This window comes from Pipistrellus hanaki (assembly GCF_964339955.1).
Source record: "Pipistrellus hanaki genome assembly, chromosome: X".
Lineage (NCBI taxonomy): Eukaryota > Metazoa > Chordata > Mammalia > Chiroptera > Vespertilionidae > Pipistrellus > Pipistrellus hanaki.
In genome coordinates, this window is record NC_140524.1 from 48,338,493 (window position 1) to 48,361,600 (window position 23,108).

Sequence of the window (23,108 nt, forward strand, 5' to 3'; positions counted from 1 at the left end):
TTGGCAAATACCTTTTCAGACTGGGTTGAATCATATCCTACCTGCATGGAGAAGGCGAGATAAGTCACTAAGGTGTTACTGAAGGGCATTTAACCATAGGGTCAGATAATGAATGGCCCAGCCTTTATAGCTGAAGTAGTACATCAGGTAGCTAAGACCTTAGGAATTAAGGGGAACTTACATACAGCCTACAGGCCCCAGAATTCAGGGAAAGTAGAATGCATTAATTGAACTCTCAAGCAGGCTATGGCTAAGCTATGCCAAGAGACAAACTTACCCTGGACAGATATCTTACCACTTGTGCTCCTGCAGATGTGCTATGCCCTGAGAGCCAAGGTAGAGTTCTCTCCACATAAAGTTCTACATATGGCAGACCCCCCTCCCTTAATTTGGCCAAAAGAGAGATTTCGGGGAAATAGGGAACTTAGAAATTCAGAAACAGCTACAAGGACTTGGGGAAACAATCCTTGAAGTCCACAGATGGGTTACTAATTGATTGCCCATCTCTCTAGGTACAACTGTGCACCCTCACAAGCCTGGGGACCAGGTATGAGTAAAAGATTGGAAAAAGGAACCTCTTCAGCCAAGCTGGAAGGGACCTTATCCAGTAGTACTAACCACCCTCTCAGCTCTCAAAGTTGCAGGACTGAACACCTGAATTCACCACTCCCATGTAAAATCAGCCCACGAGCTGGACAATCAGTATCCAGAGTGGAAGGTGACCTCTGACCTGAACCACCCCCTGCAGATCATCTTCAAGAAGATGATAGATATGGGTGACTGACCTGAATCTCCTTATCCCCTTCTATCTGGATAATTAATGTTTTTGTTTTTTTCTAAGTTTTATTCTGTCATCATACAAGTGTCACTGGAGCCCCAGACTGGTAGCAGGAGGAGAACTTGTGCCCTTGCTACTTTGATGACTCCTTTGGGGAAAACGGTGAAGACTCAGGATACTGAACTCCCTTTTTTGTCACATTCCCCCCTTCAGCAGGAAGTAGCTAGAGCTGTTCTCTACCTTATCGCCAATTCCTGAGTCTTTTGTAATCCCCAAGGCTAAGAATAGTTTGTGGAATAAGTGAGGGAAATGTAAAGGTAAATGGGGGGGGGGGGGGGGGGGGGGCTGGGCAGAGAGGGTCTTGCAGCCTAGTTCATAATCTGGTTAAAACTGTAGTCTTTCTTCCCCACTGGACTGACTTGGGTGGAGCTGCAGAGCCTAACCCCAGGGCCCGCCACAGCTGACTTGGGCGGAGCTGCAGAGCACGTCCCCAAGGCCCAGCCAAGATTGGCTTGGGTGGATAGAGCTGTGGGGACCCTCAGGGGCCCACCATGGGAGGAGATATATAGGTCAGAGCTTCCCCAGGAGTTCAGGCTTTGGTTCTCCCATGCATTCTGCCACAACAAAATGACTTAATATGTATATTAAGCTTAGATAACTTGACAAGGAACAAGCACTCAGTAATTGCTGGTTCTTACTATTGCTTAATTATGCTTTTGTATATAATTGTGTTATAATGGAGAGTGATGAAAATTTAAATTCACTTTCTCTATGATCACTGAACTTCTTTCTGTTTAAACTCTGTTTTCTGTTTATTTAAATTTTTATTTATGTTATATACAATTTTCTCATTAAGTGGGATTTAACTTATTCCCAGAATAACATTTTTTGAGGATTAAAACTGCCCTTCCTGAAAATGACAGGTTATCTCTGTGAAAAATATGAACATCAACTTTATTTCTTGGCTAGATGATCTGATATATGAAATTGTGAAACTTAAAATATTTTCTTGTCCTTTCTGCAAATGAGGGAAAATAGAAGTAAAGGAGTCGGCTATGTGGATGAAAGGGGCCACATACTAACCTGACAAGCTCAGGGAAGGCCTGCATGGCAGTCCTGTAAACTCAAAGACCTAAAGTAACCACAAAAAATGGTCTGAAATTAAACTAACTAAAAGCAGTTATGTTGGGTAATTACACCCCCTCTCCCAACCTTTACCTTAACTGAACCTGTCTTTTTGCAGTGTCAGGATAACTTTTAACTTCCTTTACCTTAATTGAGCCTATCTGTCTTTTTGAAATGTCAGGGTAACTTGTAACTTCCCTTTTTACCAGACCACTTGGGGCACAACCAACTGCACCTGGGCGCCAGGACAAATTCCCTCATTGTTACTGTTATCATGTTAATTGTTGACTGTTAACTATCCTGTACCCACCTAAGTAAAAGAAGTCTGTGTCTATCATTTTACTTTTTTTCCAATTCCACAGGTTTCTCCACCTTGCTTTCTCCTGTCTTTCTAATCTATCATCAATAGGTTTCATGTAACCCACCCATGTCTCCTGTTTTGATTGCAATAAATAAAAATAGATTAAAAAAAATTCTCCAGAGCATTATCCCAATCCGTTGAGATACTGCTTCCTGGCAATTGTCAACAGTTTGGCTCAAATAAGCTCACAAAAATTCTTTACAGGTTTGAATGTTTTTGTGTTAACAGCTAGTAGCAATAATAAAAATAATAATGCGTATTACTAGTAATTTTAATGATTCTTATGTTCCTTGCTACTCATTTCTGTTTGAAACATCTTTAAAGTAATTTTTCAATAACAAAAACATCCCTTTATTGTGTTTTTCTCCTATTATTGAGCTGTAAAATGTATCATGCATACAAACTTGTATAAAGAACATAATTTACTGATTAAAAAGGACAATGAAATGAGAAATAAAAAGAAACTTAGACGAAACCTGTTTGGCTCAGTGGATACAGGTCCCAGGTTCGATTTTGGTCAAGAGCATGTACCTTAGCTGCAGGCACATCCCCAGTGGTGGGTGTGCAGAAGGCAGCTGGTAGATGTTTCTCTCTCATCGATGTTTCTAACTCTCTATCTCTCTCCCTTCCTATCTGTAAAAAAAAAATTAATAAAATATATTTAAAATAAATAAACTTTAAGGCTGGAAAATATACCATGCAAAGGCTAACAATAGCAAAAGTGTCATAGTTATATTGTCAGAAAAGTACTTTTTTTAAATATATATTTTATCGATCTTTTACCGAGAGGAAGAGAGAGGGATAGAGAGTTAGAAACATCGATGAGAGAGAATCATTGATCAGCTGCCTCTTGCACATCCCCTACTGGGGATATGCCCGCAACCAAGGTACATGCCCTTGACTGGAATCGAACCCGGGACCCTTCAGTCTGCAGGCTGACGCTCTATCCACTGAGCCAAACTGGTTTCGGCAGAAAAGTATTTTTTAAGTAAAGAAGCATTAATGGAGATAAGGAGACACATTTCATAATGATAAAAGGGTCAATTCAAAAGGAAGATAATATTCCTCATTCTATAAAGTAGGTACTGTATTTTTTATTATTCTAATTTTAACAGACGAGGAATCTAAGTTACAGAAACGTTATGGGACTTATACATATGTAAATACTGTATCCAGAACAAGCTGTGCTAAATACAGTATTTAATATATTTTATTGATGTTTTACAGAGAAGGAGAGAGGGATAGAGAGCTAGAAACGTTGATGAGAGAGAAACATTGACCAGCTGCCTTCTGCACACCCCCCACCGGGGATGCCCCCTCAACCAATGTACATGCCTTTGACCGGAATCGAACCCGGGACCTTTCAGTCTGCAGACTGATGCTCTACCACTGAGCCAAACCAGTTTCGGCAAGCTTATGCTTTTAATAGTATACAGTATTTAGGGGAAGTGGAACACAGATCATTTCTCTTTGGGGTTGAGATTAAAGGATTGTAGTATTCAAAAACAATGCCACTCTTCTATATTCCTTTAGCGAAGCATGACAATTTTCCTACAAAGGCATTATTTAAATTTAAACTTCAATCAGAATGAGGCCTTGTTTTGTCATTTCAGTTGTGAAGGTAACAGAAAAACATTCTATGATAACATACCATAAGTGTAAAGGTGCATTTAGCACAGCTGTGGTCTACGATCCAAGAATCAAGTTAAAATCATCCCCTTTAAGATTGCTATAAAACAAAATAGAAACTTTCTTTTTCCATTACTACTCAAACTGCTTGAACAAAGCAAGTACTATATTCCTGAGGGGAAGTATAGGAACAATATGAGTGAAATTTAATTTTGTTGGAAAAATAAATAAAAAAGAAATTTCCAGTAAGTCATATTGCTTCGTTTTCTGGGAAATAATATTTCAGTGTCTGACACTCTTGGAAAGGGCTCTGGACAGGTTGGGAAACCACGAATCTGCAGGGATCCATTTGGTCCTTGGAATCATTTTCTCTACTTTGAAAAATATGTTATTAGTTATTTTATTACAAAATGAATACATACTGGAAAGGGGAAAAAACAGTAAACTGACATACCATTTAACTAAGTGATCAAGTTTAACATCAGCAAAAATAAGTCGTGTTGATATCATGTACTCCTGATATGATATGATGCAGAGGACACATCATTTCCATAGTATTTTCTTACAAAAACTCATACCTGTAATTGTTATCCAATCACAATAAAAATATAAGATAAACACAAACTAAAGGACATTCTACAAAATATCTGCTAAGTATTTCTCAAAACTATCAAGGTCATTAAAAATGAGGAACGAAATGGTCACAGAGCAGAGCAGACTAAGGAGCGATGATAACTAAATGTAACATGGTACCCTGGATTGGATTCTGGAAATGAAAAATGGAATTAATGGAAAATTGATAAAATATGATTAAAGTATGGAGGTAGTTGGTTTCTTAGTTTTGACAAATATGCCACGTTAATGTAAAATAATAACATTAATATAAACTGAATTGATATAGTATTTTGACACTTTTGTAAATCTTAAATTATTCCAAAATAAAAAAGCTTATTTAAAAATGTAATATGTGATTGTGATAGAAAAAAAATAAATAAAAGAAATAAGAAAGGAAAGAAAGAGAGAGGATCCAAGATGGCTGCTCGGGTATACACCTAGCCGCAGCAGCTCACAACAATTTCAAGGGAATACAACTAAAATGTAGAGTGGACATTGCCCAGAGCTACAGGTAGTCGACTGACTGAAAACTCTACAATAGGAAGGAGGGAGAAAACCAGAAAGAAAATCAGAGGAGCTGAAAAAAAGCCTAAGGTACGGAGACATGCTGCGTGCTCGCACACACGCGCGCGCGGAGAGGTCGCAGCCGGAGAGGAGGAGAGGGCTGGGTGCTGCCTGGCGTTCCCTAGCAGGAAGGAAATAGAACCCCCAGCCTGCGCTGAACCCCCGAACCGGCAGCGCTGAGCCCCAAGTTATGTGCCAGACCCTGGGGACCCAGGCTCCGGCAGGGGGAGACAATCCCGGGGGACAGCGAAATGCGGGGCCCCCGGAGTCGCGTGCACATGGTGCGCAGAGGACTGAATGTTGACTCTGATGCTGGATTACCCTAGCCGGAAGAAACAAAGCCTCCGGCGGCAGCTCTGAGCCTCAGTCCAGACCGCCCAGAACTCCAGGTCTGGGCCAGTCCCTGGGGACCCAGGCTCGGGCAGGGGGAGACGGAGCTGTGAGGTGGAGTCCTGGGAGCGCGGCGAAAGGCCGAGCCCCCGGAGTCGCGCACACTGTGCGCAGAGGACAGTCTGTTGACTCTGATCCTGGACTCCCCTAGTGGGAGGGAGAAAGAAAGCTCCAGACTGGAGGAACGCCACGAGGAGCAGGAGCCACTGCCGGACACCGGCCAGCCGGGCGCCAGCAAGGAGCCGGGTGACGGGGCCCCCAGTGGGGGGGGGTGCCCCTGAGCCTTCGACTGCTGAGCGCTGGCAACGGAGCCAAGGACGGGGGCTGCTTCCTGGGCGGCGCCGACCCCGGCAACAGGCTGGAGCAGCGCCGGAGCCCGCGGAGAACAAAGGGGTGCCACAGGCCAACCTGCTGAGCTCCCAGGACAAGGAGGAAGAAACCAAAGAAGTTCTCAATGTGAAGAAATCAAGTGAGAGCAAATGATAGTAAAATTACTTAAGAAAGAATACAAAGAAGATCTTGAAAAATCAAAGACTAAGTCAGAACTCAACGCACCAGCCAACATTGCAACATAAATGCGTTTTGTTGTTTTTTTTAAAAAAAAAGAGAAAAAAGGGACAGAATGTTGGAACAGCGGCGACCAGGCCTAGAGTGGCCAGGCACAAGGCAGTGGCAGCTGGGCCCGGAGCAGCAGTGGCCACGCCCCAGAGCAGCAGCAGCCAGAACAAGAGCATCAACGGCCAGCACTGGAGCAGCCAGACCTGGGGCAGTGGCAGCCAGGCCTGAGGCAGAGGCGGCCAAGCCCAGGGTGGCCAGTCCAGGAACACCCAGACACGGAGTGGCTGGGCCCGGAGAAGCCCGGTCCAGAGCAGCCGGGTTGGGAGCAGCCAGGCCCAGAACAGCAGTAGCCAAGCACGGAGCATCCAGGCTGGGAGCGGCCAGGCTCGGAGCAGCCGGGTCGGGTGCGGCCAGGCCCGGAGCAGCGGCGGCCAGGCTGGGAGCGGCCAGGCCCGGAGCAGCTGGGTCTGGTGTGGCCAGGCCTAGAGCAGCGGCTGCCAGGCTAGGAGCGGCCAGGCCCGGAGCAGCAGCTGCCAGGCTGGGAGCAGCCAGGTCCGGAGCAGCCGGGTCTGGTGTGGCCAGGCCCGGAGCAGCGGCTGCCAGGCTGGGAGCGGCCAGGCCCAGAGCAACAGCTGCCAGGCTGAGAGCGGCCAGGCCCGGAGCAGCCGGGTCTGGTGCAGCCAGGCCCGGAGCAGCGACTGCCAGGCTGGGAGCGGCCAGGCCCGGAGCAGCCGGGTCTGGTGCGGCCAGGCCCGGAGCAGCGACTGCCAGGCTGGGAGCGGCCAGGCCCGGAGCAGCCGGGTCTGGTGCGGCCAGGCCCGGAGCAGCAGCTGCCAGGCTGGGAGCGGCCAGGCCCGGAGCAGCCGGGTCTGGTGCGGCCAGGCCCGGAGCAGCAGCTGCCAGGCTGGGAGCGGCCAGGCCCGGAGCAGCCGGGTCTGGTGCGGCCAGGCCCGGAGCAGCGGCTGCCAGGCTGGGAGCGGCCAGGCCCAGAGCAACAGCTGCCAGGCTGGGAGCGGCCAGGCCCGGAACAGCCGGGTCTGGTGCGGCCAGGCCCGGAGCAGCGACTGCCAGGCTGGGAGCGGCCAGGCCTGGAGCAGCCGGGTCTGGTGCGGCCAGGCCAGGAGTAGCGGCTGCCAGGCTGGGAGCGGCCAGGCCCGGAGCAGCCGGGTCTGGTGCGGCCAGGCCAGGAGCAGTGGCTGCCAGGCTGGGAGCGGCCAGGCCCAGAGCAGCGGCTGCCAGGCTGGGAGCGGCCAGGCCCGGAGCAGCCGGGTCTGGTGCGGCCAGGCCCGGAGCAGCGGCTGCCAGGCTGGGAGTGGCCAGGCCTGGAGAAGCGGCTGCCAAGCTGGGAGCGGCCAGGCCCGGAGCAGCCGGGTCTGATGCGGCCAGGCCCGGAGCAGCAGCTGCCAGGCTGGGAGCGGCCAGGCCTGGAACAGCCGGGTCTGGTGCGGCCAGGCCAGGAGCAGCGGCTGCCAGGCTGGGAGCGGCCAGGCCCGGAGCAGCAGCTGCCAGGCTGGGAGCGGCCAGGCCCGGAGCAGCCGGGTCTGGTGTGGCCAGGCCAGGAGCAGTGGCTGCCAGGCTGGGAGCAGCCAGGCCCGGAGCAGCGGCTGACAGGCTGGGAGCGGCCAGGCCCGGAGTGGCCGGGACCGGAGCAACCGGTCCCAGAGCAGCCGGGTCGGGTGCGGCCAGGCCTGTAGCAGCAACAGCCAAGTCTAGAGCAACTAGGTCGGGAGCGGCAGTGACCAGACCCGGAGCAGCTGGTTGTGGAACGAACCAGAGCAACAGAGGCCAGGCCCGGAGCAGCCAGGCCCGAAACAGCTCGCTCCTCGCCTGTACCTGCCCACGGCTGCCTCTCAGACATGGCTGGAAACTTTTGCGGGAACTTGAGGGTCTGCTGAATCAAGTGATAAAGGCTTAGATCTGGATGTGTTGAGTTAGTATAGCGCTGGGGTGTTGATCTGTGAGTGCCTTGGGTGGGGCCTGGATGAGGCTGGTTGACCTATTTGAAAATGTCTTTTGTGTGGAGTGTATCATTGGGCATGTGGAGGTTTTATTGATATGAGAAAATGCTAAGCAACAGATTTACTATCTGAAAAGGGATTTACTATCGGGGAAAGGGAGGGAGGAAGAGACTGAACATAAACTGTGCACCTATGGATGAAGACAATGGGGGATGGGGAGGGGGCAGAGGGTGGGGTGGGAACCTGGTGGAGGGGGGAAGAAATGAGGAACCTTTGTAATAATATGAACAATAAAGATTGATTAAAAAAAATAAATAAATAAAATAAAAAAATAATAAAAATAAAAATAAAAAAAAATAAAGAAAGAAAAAAAAAAAAAAAGAAAGAAAGGAAAGAAAGAAATGGAAGGAAGAAGAAGGAAGGAAGAAAGAAAGTGTAAAAAGTTGATAATTTTTAAAACTTCAGAGGTAAAGTATTATTAAAAGTTTTTTTGTGACCTAGCCAGTTTGGCTCAGTGAATAGAGCATAGGCCTGCAGCCTGAAGGGTCCTGGGTTTGATTCCAATCAAGGGCACATGCCTGGTTGTCTGCTCAATCCCCAGTAGAGGGCGTGCAGGAGGCAGCCAATCAATGATTCTCTCTCATCATTGATGCTTCTATCTCTCTCTCCCTCTCCCTTCCTCTCTGAAATCAATTAAAAAAATTTTTTTTTCAAGTTTTTTTTCAGTTTTTTAAAAATTTCTTTATTGATTAAGGTATCACATATTTATCCTCATCCTCCCATTTCCATCCCAAACCCCTCCCCATGCATGCCTCCACCCCCCTGTTGTTCACGACCACTGGTTAGGTTTATATGCATGCATACAAGCCCTTTGTTTGATCTCTCTCTCTTTCCCCCACCCTCCCCTTCCTTTCCTCTGAGGTTTGACAGTTTGATAGATACTTCCCTGTCTCTAGGTCTGCTTTTGTTCATCAGTTTATGTTGTTCATTATTTCCCCTAGATGAGTGAGCTCATGTGATACAAGAAATACACTTATAAGAACTGAAAATGAGACAAGCAATAATGGTTATGCTGAGAGGCAAATGAATCAGTCTGTAGTGAGTTTCTTTCTGGGCCAATAGTTCTTTTGAGTCCCAATTTAAATGTCAAACAGTTCCTTATGTGTACATGTCAGCAATGATATTTCAGTTCTGGATGGTGGACAAATGGTGGTAATGCAGGTCCGACCCTCTCTGGCTTGGTCCTGGGCAACCTGCAGTGATGCACAGCTGCTGACTGCTAGTATGGCAAGGTGTCATCAGCATCTTCCATCTCTGGACTGTTTCTCTTCTGTCTTCATGGCTGGAGCAGTCCTGTCAGTTCCTCTCTGTTGCAAGAATCCACATGGTCTTGGAGTTGTTTTTTGAAAATATACAAACATATTCTTCACCAAAAGTTAATAAATGAATCTTTTCTATAAATTTGACTTGAGATCCTTTTTCATTTTTTGTCCAAACAATTTTCCTTTGGCTTGTTTGACACCATGTGTGTTTTTCATGGGTGTCTTGCTGTTAGCATTACAAATGAAAGTTAATTTTCTAAAGTAAAAATTTTCTAGATGTAATTTACTTACAGAATATTTTTCTTTACATGATATTCCTCCGCTATCCCCCCCCTTTTAAAAATATATTTTATTGATTTTTTTACAGAGAGGAAGAGAGAGGGATAGAGAGTTAGAAGCATTGATGAGAGAGTATCATCGATCAGCTGCCTCTTGCACACCCCCTACTGGGGATGTACCCGAAACCAAGGTACATGCCCTTGACCAGAATTGAACCCGGGACCTTTCAGTCCACAGGCCAATACTCTATCCACTGTGCCAAACCAGTTTCGGCATATCCTCCCTTTTTTAATTTAAATATTAGGAGTTTTTTGGAAATTTTGTAATGTATTCTTGATAGCTTTTAAATTTTAACTTTTTGCACTAAAATATGACTGTTTGGGGTTAATTAACATGTTATGCAATTTTACTATGAGATGAAGTACAAATAAAAATTTTAGTTAGCACTTTAGGAACAGCTTTTTGTCCACTACCATTATAATTTTTCTAGAATATTCACTTACTTCAATTAGCCAATTTAAATCAGTCTGAAAACTTGACTACTATTTTACTATCAAATTTAGTACTCTAACAGCAATCTTATTTTACCCTGTAAATATTAGTGGAAAGGATTATTTGCCTTCTTGAGTAGGCCCTGAGCATTCCTGGTGGTAGGCTGGATTTAGATATCAAAAACCCACTTCCCCACACCATGGGTACAAGAAAACTCAAACAAGTCTTGTTGCAGTGAGAGGGCAGCTGCTGTCAGCCAAGTCTCTGTCTGTTACCTGGGTCACGATTTGAGCTGTGCATGGGAAGCGAAGCAGCCATAGGGGCAGGAGACCTCCCTCAGAAGGGGTGAGGGTTCAGGCCCCTGCAAAGTTTTGGGGTTGAGGGTCTGTGCCCCACCTCAGTTAACCCCCAAGTTCTCTCCTGATGGCCCCTGTGCGACTGTGCCTGTCTTAGGTTGTTCCTTCCCTGAGGAATCTTACCCATCTCTGGCTAACCAGCCATCCTCCAGGGCCAAGCAGGGTGATGTGAGGTTCAATTCTGTCTCCTTGGTAGCCTATGCCCCCGTGGCCTCCATGCCCAGCACCTGCCTTGGGATCCCTTAGCCTGCTGGTGGGGCCCCAATACTGATTACATATCTTGGTAAAAGTTTTTTGGTTTGTTTGTTGTTGTTTTTTTTGTATAATTCTAGACTTTTCTTTAATGCATCTGGGCTTATTCAAATATATATGATTTTTTTTTTTACAGAGGAAAGATACTATTATGCATGTCTTATAACTTGATTTTTCATTTAATATAAAACAGCTATATTTTCACTAATTCACAAATTCATTTAGTCAGCAAATATATAGAAACTGATTTTTTCAGAAAGGAAGAGTATGTAAATGTGGACTTAACTAAGATTTCCTGAAGATATTATTCTGGAAGTTATGGAAGGTATTAGAAAAGAAGTAGGGGCAGCCAAAACCGGTTTAGCTCAGTGGTAGAGCATCGGTCTGCGGACTGAAAGGTGCTGGGTTTGATTCCGGTCAAGGGCATGTACGTTGGTTGCGGGCACATTCCCGGGTGGGGGGGTGTGCAAGAGGCGGCTGGTCAATGTTTCTCTCTCATCGACGTATCTGGCTCTCTATAGCTCTCCCTTCATCTCTGTAAAAAATCAATAAAATATATTTAAAAAAAGAAAAGAAAATGAATGGGGGCAAAGGGGAGGAGAAGGAAAGGGGAGAGAGGAGTACATGGCAAGAACATTTTAAGACTACTCTCTAATACTCTACATTTTAAAAAAAGATTGAATCTTTGCCTAGAGAGGGAGATATCAGTATTATTTGAGTAATTCATATTATCCAGGGAAAGTAAAGCTGCAGAAAGACTAAATATTTGAAATTCCTGAATGTTGAGAGTCACTGAGATGTGCAAAATATGCATCTTATCTGCAGTTTCCCTTTCCATGGTTTCACTTAGTCACGATTAACCATGGTCTGAAAATATTAAACAGAAATTTCAAAAAATGAGCAATTCATAAGTTTAAAATTGTGTGCTATTCTAGCCACAGCAATCCTGAGAAAGAAGAATAAATACCAGATTTCAAGCTGTATTACAAAGCCACTGTTCTCAAAACAGCCTGGTACTGGCACAAGTACAGACATATAGATCAATGGAATAGAATCGAGAACCTAGATATCAACCCAAATCACTATGCTCAATTAATATTTGACAAAGGAGGCACAAATATACAATGGAGTCAAGACAGTCTCTTCAATAAATGGTGTTGGGAAAATTGGACAGATACATGCAAAAGAATGAAACTAGATCAGCAACTTACACCATACACAAAAATAAACTCAAAATGGATAGAGGACTTAAACATAAGACGGGAAACCATAAAAATACTAGAAGCATCCACAGGCAGCAAAATCTCAGACATATGCCAAAAGAACTTCTTCACTGATACTGCCCCTAGAGCAATGGAAGTTAAAGAGAAAATAAACAAATGGGACTACATCAAAATAAAAAACTTTTTTACAGCAAAAGAAACTATCAACAAAATAACAAGAAAGCCCACTGTATGGGAGAACATATTTGCAAATGTTATTACTGATAAAGGTTTAATCTCCAACATCTACAGACAGCTTATACAACTAAAGGAAGATGAATGATCCAATTCAAAAATGGGCAATGGACCTAAATAGAATATTTTCCAAAGAAGACAGAAGGAAGGCCAAAAGGCACATGAAAACATGCTCAAAGTCACTAATTATCTGAGAGATGCAAATCAAAACAACAATGCGGTACCATCTCACACCTGTCAGAATGGCCAACATCAACAAATCAACAAATGGCAAGTGTTGGCAAGGTTGCAGAGAAAAAGGAACCCTCGTGCACTGCTGGTGGGAATGCAGACTGGTGCAGCCACTGTGGAGAACAGTATGGAGTTTCCTCAAAAAAACTGAAAAGGAACTCCCATTTGATCCAGTAATCCCACTCCTAGGAATATATCCCAAGAAACTAGAAACACCAATCAGAAAAGATATATGCACCCCTATGTTCATAACAGCACAATCTACAATAGCTAGAATTTGGAAACAGCCCAGGTGCCCATCGGCAGATGATTGGATCAAAAAACCATGGTACATCTACACAATAGAATACTATGCTGCCATAAAAAAGAAGGAATTCTCATCATTTGCAGCAACCTGGATGGAATTGGAAAACATCATGCTGAGTGAAATAAGCCAGTCAATGAAAGAGAAACACCACATGACCTCACTCATTTATAGATAATAAAGAACATTATAAACTGATGAACCAAAAGATAGATATAGAGACAGTAAAGCAACAAGCAGACTGTCAAATTACAGTGAGGAGGGTAGGGAGATCTGGGGGAGATAATAGATCAACCGAAGGACTTGTATACATGCATATAAGTACAACCAATGGACACAAATCTCTGGGGAGGGAGGGTATGATTGGGAGAGGGGGATGGTAAGATATGTACACAGATAATAATTTAATAAAAAATAAAAAAATAAAAAATAAATAGAATTGTGTGCTATTCTGAGTAGCATGATGAAAGCTTGTGCCATTCCAATGCATTCCACCTGATATGTGAGTCATCCCCTTGTTCAGCATCTCCACACTGTATATGCTACCCGCCAGTTAATCACTTATTAGACTTCTCAGTCTTCAGATCTATTGCTGTGGTATCAGAGTGCTTGACTTCAAGTAATCATTATTTCACTTAATAATGAGAACAAAGCACAAAGGGAGTGATGCTGGCAATTCAGATGTGCCAAAGAGAAGCCATAAAGTGTTTCCTTTAAATGAAAAGGTAGGTGTGTGCAGTTTCAGGCATCCATGTGGGGTGTATTGGCCTCATATAAGGAAGGATTACTGTACACTTCTTCTTAATTAAAGTGAGGGTAAAAGGGTATATCTGCGTAGTGTTTAAAGCTAGAGATACTGTTTAAAGACAGTCTAAAATTACAGGAGTTTTAGATGTTTTATAAAATAAAATTTGTCTTGTTTTCTTTATATTTATGGCTTTTGACTCATGATAAGATAGACTACTGTTTTGCCTGGATAATAAAAATCTTCATCCCCTCCTCCCCCCCACCATTCCTTTTAAAGTTCTAGTTTTTACATTCAAATTGTTGATCTCTCTGGAATTAACTCAGTATAAAGAATGAGGCTGGGATCCAACTCTATTTATTCTTTCCAAATGGCTAGCTAGTTCTTTCAAGATCTTTTATTTAATAATTTATCTTATTCCCATTTTTATAAAATGCTACTTATATTATGTACTAAATTTCCACATATACTTTCTACCATGGTCATTGGATCACTCTGCATTTCTGTGCCAGGACCACACATTTTAATATCTTATTACTGTTCATTTTTTAGAAAGTTCCTGGCTATTCTTGAATATTTATTCTTCCAGATGGACTTCATAATCATTTTTTAAAGTTTCAAAGAAGATCTGATTCTAAAACCTTTGTAATTTTTAAAAAGGCAAATGACAAAAAAAAGGCAAAAAAATATGCCTGACCCAGATAATATGCAAAGGGTGGCTTGGGTAGTAATGCAGGCAACAAGCTAGCACCTAAGTACTGTGTTTCCCTGAAAATAAGACATCGTCCGAAAATAAGACTTAGCACATGGAAAGATAAGACATCTCCTGAAAATAAGACTTAGCACAACTTTGGGAGAAAAAATTAATATAAGACACTGTCTTATTTTCAGGGAAACATGGTAGGTAGAATCCCTGGATTATATGATAAGGATATGTTTAACTTTATACTGAAAGAGTCAAAATTTCTTTTTTATTTTATTTTATTTAATCCTCACTGGAGGATATTTTTCCATTGATTTTTAGAGAGAGTGAAAGAAAGGGAAAGACAGAGAGAACTATCTATGTGAGAGAAACACATCCATTGGTTACTTCCTGCAGGACCCTCCCCACCCCCAACCAGGGCCTAGTAGGGGAGGAGCCTGCAACCGAATTATGTGCCCTTAAGCAGGATCAAACCTGGGAGGAGTCTCAATTTCTTTAGTCTATTTACAGTTGCATTTCAAACAGCCCCCTTCTATTATCCTAGTTTTTGTGTATTTGTATCTACAACCCCACATAACTCTCATACCATTCTAATAAAGATCAATTAAATTAAGAGATATTGAAAAGTTTACTATTATGAAATTACAATGGAAAATTTACATTGGCTGCAGCCAGTTTAATGAGCTCCCTGTATATCCTTCACCCTCCACATACCAGTATACATTTTTCTCCAATAAACTACAGTAAATGTTGTTTTTTTAATTCTGCAGAGAGGAACCAAAAGAGATGAAGAAAAAAAATAAAGGTGATGACATAGGATGTGGCCCCAACCTTGTGGATTGAGTGACATCTTGTGGTTAGAAATGGGTGAGCTGTATGAATATGTACGTAGAAACTACAGGGAACATTCAAGAAAATCTCTGAAAAGTAGGCATAGAAAAATCAGGTTTAACATAATGTTTCACAGAGTAGGGAGGCCCTTTCCTTTGTCTCCAATACCCCAAAGATTGGGTATTTAATTTATTTTTAATTGAAACAATTTTTAAAAATACGTTTTTTTTTTTATTGATTTTGGAGAGAGAGGAATAGAGAGATAGAAATATCCATGAGAGAGAAATATTAATTGGCTGGCTCCTGCATGCCCCATGCTGGGGATTGAGCCTATAACCCAGGCATGTGCTCTGACTGGGAATGGAATCACTAACCTCGTGATTCATGGGTTGATGCTCAACCACTGAGCCACACCAGCCAGGAAAAGATTGGGCATTTTAGAAGTATCTAGAGACAGACCTAGTTAATACTATAGGTGGTGTCAATGGTGATACTTTTCTGAGTAGCTTAATAGGCAGAAAATGTAGACATGTGAAATCCAGAAAAAGAGGAAAGATCATAGTAGATACTGAGTAGACATCACAACTGCTAGATTAATTTGTAGTTACCTATGAAGTATCCTATTGCTGCAATTGCCTAGTAAACTTTTGTATTAAATAAAGATATGTACACACACATATTCATGAAAAAAATGTATTGCCTGTATGAATATGTATGTAGAAACACAAAATAATCTACAGATTAGTATTATAACTAATATTTTTTTCAAAATCATTGGGCAAAAAGTTAATGTGCAAAAATCAATTTAATTTCATTACACTATCAACAAACAATTTTAAATTAAAGTTTAAATAAATAGCCTTTACAATAACATAAAGCACTTAGAAATTAATGTAACAAGACCTCTACAGGAAACTACCTAATATTTATTTTTTAAAGTGGAAGCAGATGTAAACAAATAGTGGCATTTGCTAAGTTTATGAACTGAAAGACTTAATATTGTAAAAATATCAGTTTTTCTAAATTGGTTTCTAGAAGCAATCCAACCAATCAAAATATCCACACATTATTCTTATTTTTTTTTTTTGTGTGTATGTCTGTGTGTGGAAAATTACAAGCTGATTCTAATATTTGTAAAACAGCACAATGAACCAACAGCCAAGACAATCCTAAAGAAGAGTTGGAGGATTGCCAGTATCATATAGCAAGACATAAAACTATATGGACTAAAATGATTTGGTCTTTTAAAAAGGGTAGACAAACAGAGCTATAGAATAGATTCTAGAAATAAAACCACACATATATGGACATTTCATTTACGAAAAAGTGACACTACAGAGCAATGAGAAAAGGATTTTTTAAAGTTAATCATTATGGCCGAAACCGGTTTGGCTCAATAGAATGTCGGTCTGCAGACTGAAAGGTCCCAGGTTCGATTCCGGTCAAGGGCATGTACCTTGGTTGTGGGCACATACCCAGTAGGGGGTGTGCAAGAGGCAGCTGATCGATGATTCTCTCTCATCGATATTTCCTCTCTGTAAAATATCAATAAAATATATATATTAAAAATAATAATAAAAAATAAAGTTAATCATTATGGGTCAATGAAATATCTGTAAAGGAAGAAATTAATCTTGACCTCAATCTTACACTTATATAAAAATAATTTCAAGGTGGATTGTAGATCTAAATGTGAAAGGTAAAACAATAAAGCTTCTAGAACATAACTTAGTAGAATACAGTCATGACTTTGGATTAACAAAGATTCTATAAAATAGTATACAAACATAACACCATTAAATGAAGATGGATAAATTGAAAATACATTAAAACTTAGAACTTATTATCACCATCAAATTATACCATTAAGAGAGTGAAAAAGCAAGCAGAAGAGTAGATATATGCAAAATATATAACTGACCAGGGACTCATATACAAAATACATAAAAAACTACTAATAATCAGTCAGAAGCAGAGCAAATCCTATAGAAAAATGGACAAAAACCAGAAGAGGCACTTAATTTAAGAATATATACAGGAAGAGGAAAAAAATGGTGGCAGAATAGATAGATGGGTCCTGAGCCTTGTCCTGGAGCAGAAAGAAAAAACAGCAGAGAGTCGCACAGGGAGTATTTGTTGGTGAGTTAAGGGACAGCTATTCTCCAGGAGAAGGTGGGGGACTGCTGGATGGGGTTCCCCTGACCAGGGAGCTCCCACTGCGTCTGGATGCCCTCTCAGAGCAACCGGCTCGGATGCGGAGATCGCATCATCTTGAAGGGGAAAGTGGATCTTATTGGAAGCTTGAAAAATTACAACTATGGCAACCACCAAACAGCTGCGAGCCTCAGAACACCAGTCCCCAATTGGTGCAAACATGTGGATTCAGAGGAATCTACACTCCACCTCAGAAAGGCCAGATTTCTCCTGGGATAAAGTGAGGTCTCTGGTCCTGGCGGGAGAGAGAAACCCACACACTGCAGGTGCTAGAGGACCAGGAAAGTCTGTGCCTAGGAAAATCTGTGGCTGTTGGGATTTCCATGATCTGTGAATGTGGAAGGGGGTCCTCAGAGCTGCTAACAGAAGGGCTCTCTAAAAAGCAACCCATTTTGTTCTGATGCAAAAAGACAGCCTAAAAATCTTAAAAGTGTGCTGGCTGCTTAGACCCAAGGGAGAAAGGAAGACTGCAAAATTGCCTGTAGCCCCGTTGTTGGCACATTTGGGCTTTTTCCTATTCAAAACCTTGCTTCTGATTACTAAGTCCAATATATAAGATCACCCAGTTGGGGACACCCTGGGAGAATGCAGGGGAAAGTTGTTTTTCTGGAACCTGTGGATCGGAGTGGAGAGCCAGCTCTGAGGCAGCCTACTCCCACAAACCGGTATTGAGTGCCACAGGGAAAGAAGAATATAAACACAGGCTAGAGAGGCCATATAGAACAGGAAGTCAATCCAGAAACAGTCCCACCCAGGAGCTGAATCACAAATTGACTCTTGTGTAATCACAAATACAAGAAATTAAGACACAATGCCTGCTTAAAAATCAGGACTGCCTTACAACACTGAGGAGCAGTGGAATGCAGGGATCTTCAATATTTTCCTGACTGAGAAACAGGCATGCCAAACAGAACAATAGAGGAAGTGAATGATCTTCACTACTGCACATTTTTTTTTTTTTTACTTTTTATATTTTTTATCTTATTTTATTTTTTTCATCTTTTGCTTAAGAAACTAATTTTTTTCCTTTTTCTCACTTGATTTTACCTTTTAAATTATTACATTTTTATTTTTAATCAGTATTATTACTACTACTATTTTACCTTTTATTAAAAGTGTCATTTTACTTTCTCTTTATTTAACTTTGGAATTAGTGTTCTACATTCTTTTTTCTTCTTTCCTTTAATTGTTTTATTCTATCTAAACTCTACATTTATGCCATCACTCTCTTCCTAACTTTTACCCTTTTCATGTCCTGTTTCTCTTACCCCTTTTCCTGCTTTAGATTTTCCCTATTCTTTGTTTATCCCATTAAAATTTCACCCTATTATATATCTAATTTCCAATTCCCTGCTTCAAGTGCATACACACCTCTCTCTTCTCTGTCTTAGTTATCCAAAAATTGTTTCCCTCTCTCTCATTATGTTGTTGCTTGTTTGAATGTTGATAATATCGATTCTTTACACTTTTTTGTGAGGTTGTTTTGCTTATTCTTTTTTTGTAAATTTTTGTGTGTGTTTGCTTTGTTTTTGTTTTGTTTTGTTTTGCTTCACTTGATATTAGTTGTTGTTTGTAGTTTGTATTAATCTCCAGGTACTTGTAGCTGGCATTTGCTGGGATTAGTAGCTGTTCTCTTGTAATTTTTTCCCTATATATATAGTTTGTTCCCCTTTTCTTTCTTACTCTCTTTCTTTTACCTCTTACTTTTTTTCCTTTACCTAATTACATATTGGCACTCATTTTTTTCTTTTTCCTCTTCTTCTTTCTCTCCTACGGGTTATTAATATCATGAAAACATTTCTGCTCATTGCCTCTTGTATTGTACCTGGTTGTGTGGTATTTTATGCCCTTAAAACAATTCAGGAGAGAGATAACTACATAACCAGACACCCAGAAAAGAGAAACCATGGAGAGACAAAGAAACAGCCCACATATGAAAGAAAAGCAGGCATCACCTGGAAAGGAAGTAAACGAAATAAAGGCAAGCAAGCTCTCAGTGAAAATATTCAAAGAAATGGTTATAAGGCGGATGAAAAGAATGGAAGACCAATTCAACAATATGAGTAAGAACCAAGAGGAAATGAAAAACGGCGTAGCTGCTGTTAATAACTCAATAGAAAGCATCAAGAGTAGACTAGAAGAAGCAGAGGACCACATCAGTGAGCTAGAAGACAAGATGGGAAAAAATAACCAAGTAGAGCAGATTCTAGAAAAATAAATAAATAAAAAGCAGGAGAAGAACTTAAGGGAACTTTGGGACAACACAAGACAGAATAACATACACATAATAGAGGTACCAGAAGGAGAGAAAACTGAGCAAGGAATAGAAAACCTTTATTTGAAGAAATAATGAGAGAAAACTTCCCCAATTTAGGGAAGAAAAAACTCACACAACTCCAAGAAGCCCACAGTCCCAAGCAAAATGAACCCCAAAAGAGCGACGCCAAGGCACATTATAATTAAATTGACAAACACCAATGACAAAATAAGAACCTTAAAAGTGGCCAGAGAGAGACAGTAATATAAAGGATCAGACTAGCAACTGATTTCTCACCAGAAACTCATCAGGCCAGAAGGGAATGGAATGAAATATACAAAGACATGCACAGGAAGAGTCTAAATCCAAGAATGCTGTACGTAGCAAGGCTATCAAACAAAATTGAAGGTGAAATCAGGAGCTTCGCAGAAAAAAAGAATTAAGGGAATTTACTATCACCAAACCAGCAATGCAAGAAATCCTAAAGTGAAGCCAAGAAGGAACATGGGGGAAAAAATAAGAATGGTGACATAAAAAAAAAAAATTTTAAAAAAAGGTGACATATAAGTACCAATCAATAATAACTTTAAATGTAAATGGATTAAATGCCCCAATCAAAACACATAGGGTAATGGAAAGGATAAGAAAACAAGACCCATATATCTGCTGTCGACAAGAAACCCACCTCAGAAATAAAGACGCATACAGACTGAGGGTGAAGAGATGAAAAATTTTTTTCAGGCTAATGGAAATGAAAAAAAACTGGGGAAGCAATACTTATATCTGACAATTAATTCTCAAAGATAATGACATAACAAGAGATAAGGAAGGCCACTTCATAATATTAAAGGGAGCAATTCAGCAAGAAGAAATAACTCTGGTAAACAAATGCGCACCCAATACAGGAGCACCCAAATACATAACGAAAACTCCTGGAGGACATCAAGGGAGACATTGACAGCAATAAAATCATAGTAGGAGACTTTAATACTCCACTATCACCATTGGACAAATCCTCTAAACGAATAATGAGCAAAGAAATATCAATCCTAAATGACTCATTAGACCAGATGGAGTTAATTGACATCTTCAGAACATTTCACCGCCAAAGCCACAGAATATACATTCTTCTCAAGTGCATATGAGTCATTTTCAAAGATAGACCATATGCTGGGACATAGGCAAAGTCTCTTCAAATTCAAGAAGATAGAAATCATATCAAGCATCTTCTCAGATCACAGTGGCATAAAACTAGAAATCAACTACAATAAAAACAATAAAAAAAATAAAACACATGGAGACTAAATAGCATGCTATTAAACAATGACTGGGTTACCAGAGAGATCAAGGAAGAAATCAAAAACATCATGGCAACAGTGTGGACCTTTGGTCCCCGCCGGCGGCGCCCTTGCTGTCCGGGGGCGGCGGCGAGCGCGTGGCCGCGGCCTTCGGGGCTGGGATGAGCCGCGCTCTCGGCGGAGGCAGGGGAGCCGAGCCGGAGCCATGGCCAGTATAGTGGTCGCAGTTGGATTGACCATTGCTGCTGCAGGATTTGCAGGCCGTTACGTTTTGCAAGCCATGAAGCATATGGAGCCTCAAGTAAAACAAGTTTTTCAAAGTCTACCAAAATCTGCCTTCAGTGGTGGCTATTACAGAGGTGGGTTTGAACCCAAAATGACAAAATGAGAAGCAGCATTAATATTAGGTGTAAGCCCTACTGCCAATAAAGGAAAAATAAGAGTTGCTCACCGACGAATTATGCTGTTAAATCACCCAGACAAGGGAGGATCTCCTTACATAGCAGCCAAAATCAATGAAGCTAAAGATTTACTAGACGGTCAAGCTAAAAAATGAAGTAAATGTATGGTGAATTTTAAGTTGTTAGTCACTTATATAAAAACAGCTTTTTGTAATAAAATGTCCCAAAACTAAAAAAACAAAACAAAAACAAACAAACAAAAAACAAACAAACAAACAAACAAAAAACATCATGGCAACAAATGACAATGAAAACACAACAATCCAAAATCTATGGGACACAGCGAAAGCAGTCTTGAGAGAGAAGTTCATAGCTCTACAGCCCTACTGCAAAAAAATAAGAAACAATGGTAATAAATTACCTAATCCTAGAACTCAAAGAGTTAGAAAGAGAGCAACAAGAAAAGCCCAGTGTAAGCAGTGGAGGGAAATAATAAAGATCAGAGTGTAGATAAACCACATAGAGACAAAAGAAATAATACAAAAGATCAACAAAACCAAGAGCTGGTTCTTTGAAAGGATAAACAAGATTGATGAACCTCTGGCTAGACTAACCAAGAAACAAAGAGAGAGGACCCAATAAACAAAATCAGAAATGAAAGAGGTGAAATAACAACAGACCCCACAAAAATAAAAAGGATTGTAAAAAAAAAAAAAATACTACGAACAACTCTATTCCAAAAAACTGAACAACCTGGAGGAAATGGACATATTCCTAGAAAAATATAACCTTCCAAAACTCAATCAGGAAGAATCTAAACACCCCAATAGGCCAATAACTATGGAAGAACTTGGATCATTCATCAAAAAGCTTCTGGCAAACAAAAGCCTGAGGCCAGACGGCTTTGCTGGGAAATTTTACCAAACATTCAAGGAAGAACTAAAACCTATCCTCCTCACACTATTCCAAAAAATTCAAGAGGAAGAAACACTTCCAAACTCCTTCTATGAAGCCAGAATCACTCTAATACCAAAAGCAGATAAAGACAACTCAATGAAAGAGCATTACAGGCCAATATTCCTCATGAACATAAATGCCAAAATCCTCAACAAAATTCTAGCAAATAGGCTCCAGAAGCACATCAGAAAGATCATACACCATGATTAAGTAGGATTTATCCCAGGAATGCAAGGATGGTACAATATCCACAAAGCAATAAACGTGATACATCACATAAACAAATTGAAAGATAAAAATCATATAGTCATATCAATTGATGCAGAAAAAGCATTTGATAAAATCCAACACCCTTTCCTGATAAAAACTCTCAATAAGGTGGGAGTACAAGGATTGTACCTCAACATAATAAAAGCTATATATGATAAACCAACAGCCAACATCATACTCAATGGGAAAAAACTAAAACCATTGCCTCTAAGAACAGGAACAAGACAGGGATGCCCACTATCGCCACTCCTCTTTGACATAGTACTGGAAGTACTAGCCATTGCAATTAGACAAGAGGAGGAAATAAAAGGCATCCAAATTGGAAAAGAAGAATTAAAGCTGTCCCTATTTGCAGATAACATCATATTGTACATAAAAAACCTGAAAGACTCCATCAAAAAACTAATAGACTTAAATGAATTCAGCTATGTAGCAGGATAAAAAAATAACACCAAGTAATGTATGGCATTTCTATACACCAATAGTTAACTTACAGAAAGAGAAACTAAAAAAGCAATCCCATTTACCATCGCACCAAAAAAAATAACATATCTAGGAATAAAGTTAACTAAGGAGGCAAAAGACCTATATGCAGAAAACTACAGGACACTGAAAAACAGATAGAGGAAAACATAAACACATGGAAGAACATACCATGTTCATCGATTGGTAGAATCAACCTCATTAAAATGTCCGTACTACCCAAAGCAATTTTGATTCAATGCACTCCCCATCAAAATACCAATGGCATATTTCACAGA

The 23,108-nt window shown here is 41.2% G+C and overlaps 1 pseudogene across 1 annotated transcript; it reads left to right on the top strand.

Moving 5' to 3' along the window:
* Positions 1 to 20,803: 20,803 nt before the first annotated feature.
* On the top strand, positions 20,804 to 21,298 carry LOC311614984 (mitochondrial import inner membrane translocase subunit TIM14-like; annotated as a pseudogene). The gene has a single exon. The product of its transcript is annotated as a mitochondrial import inner membrane translocase subunit TIM14-like (transcript).
* Positions 21,299 to 23,108: the final 1,810 nt, after the last annotated feature.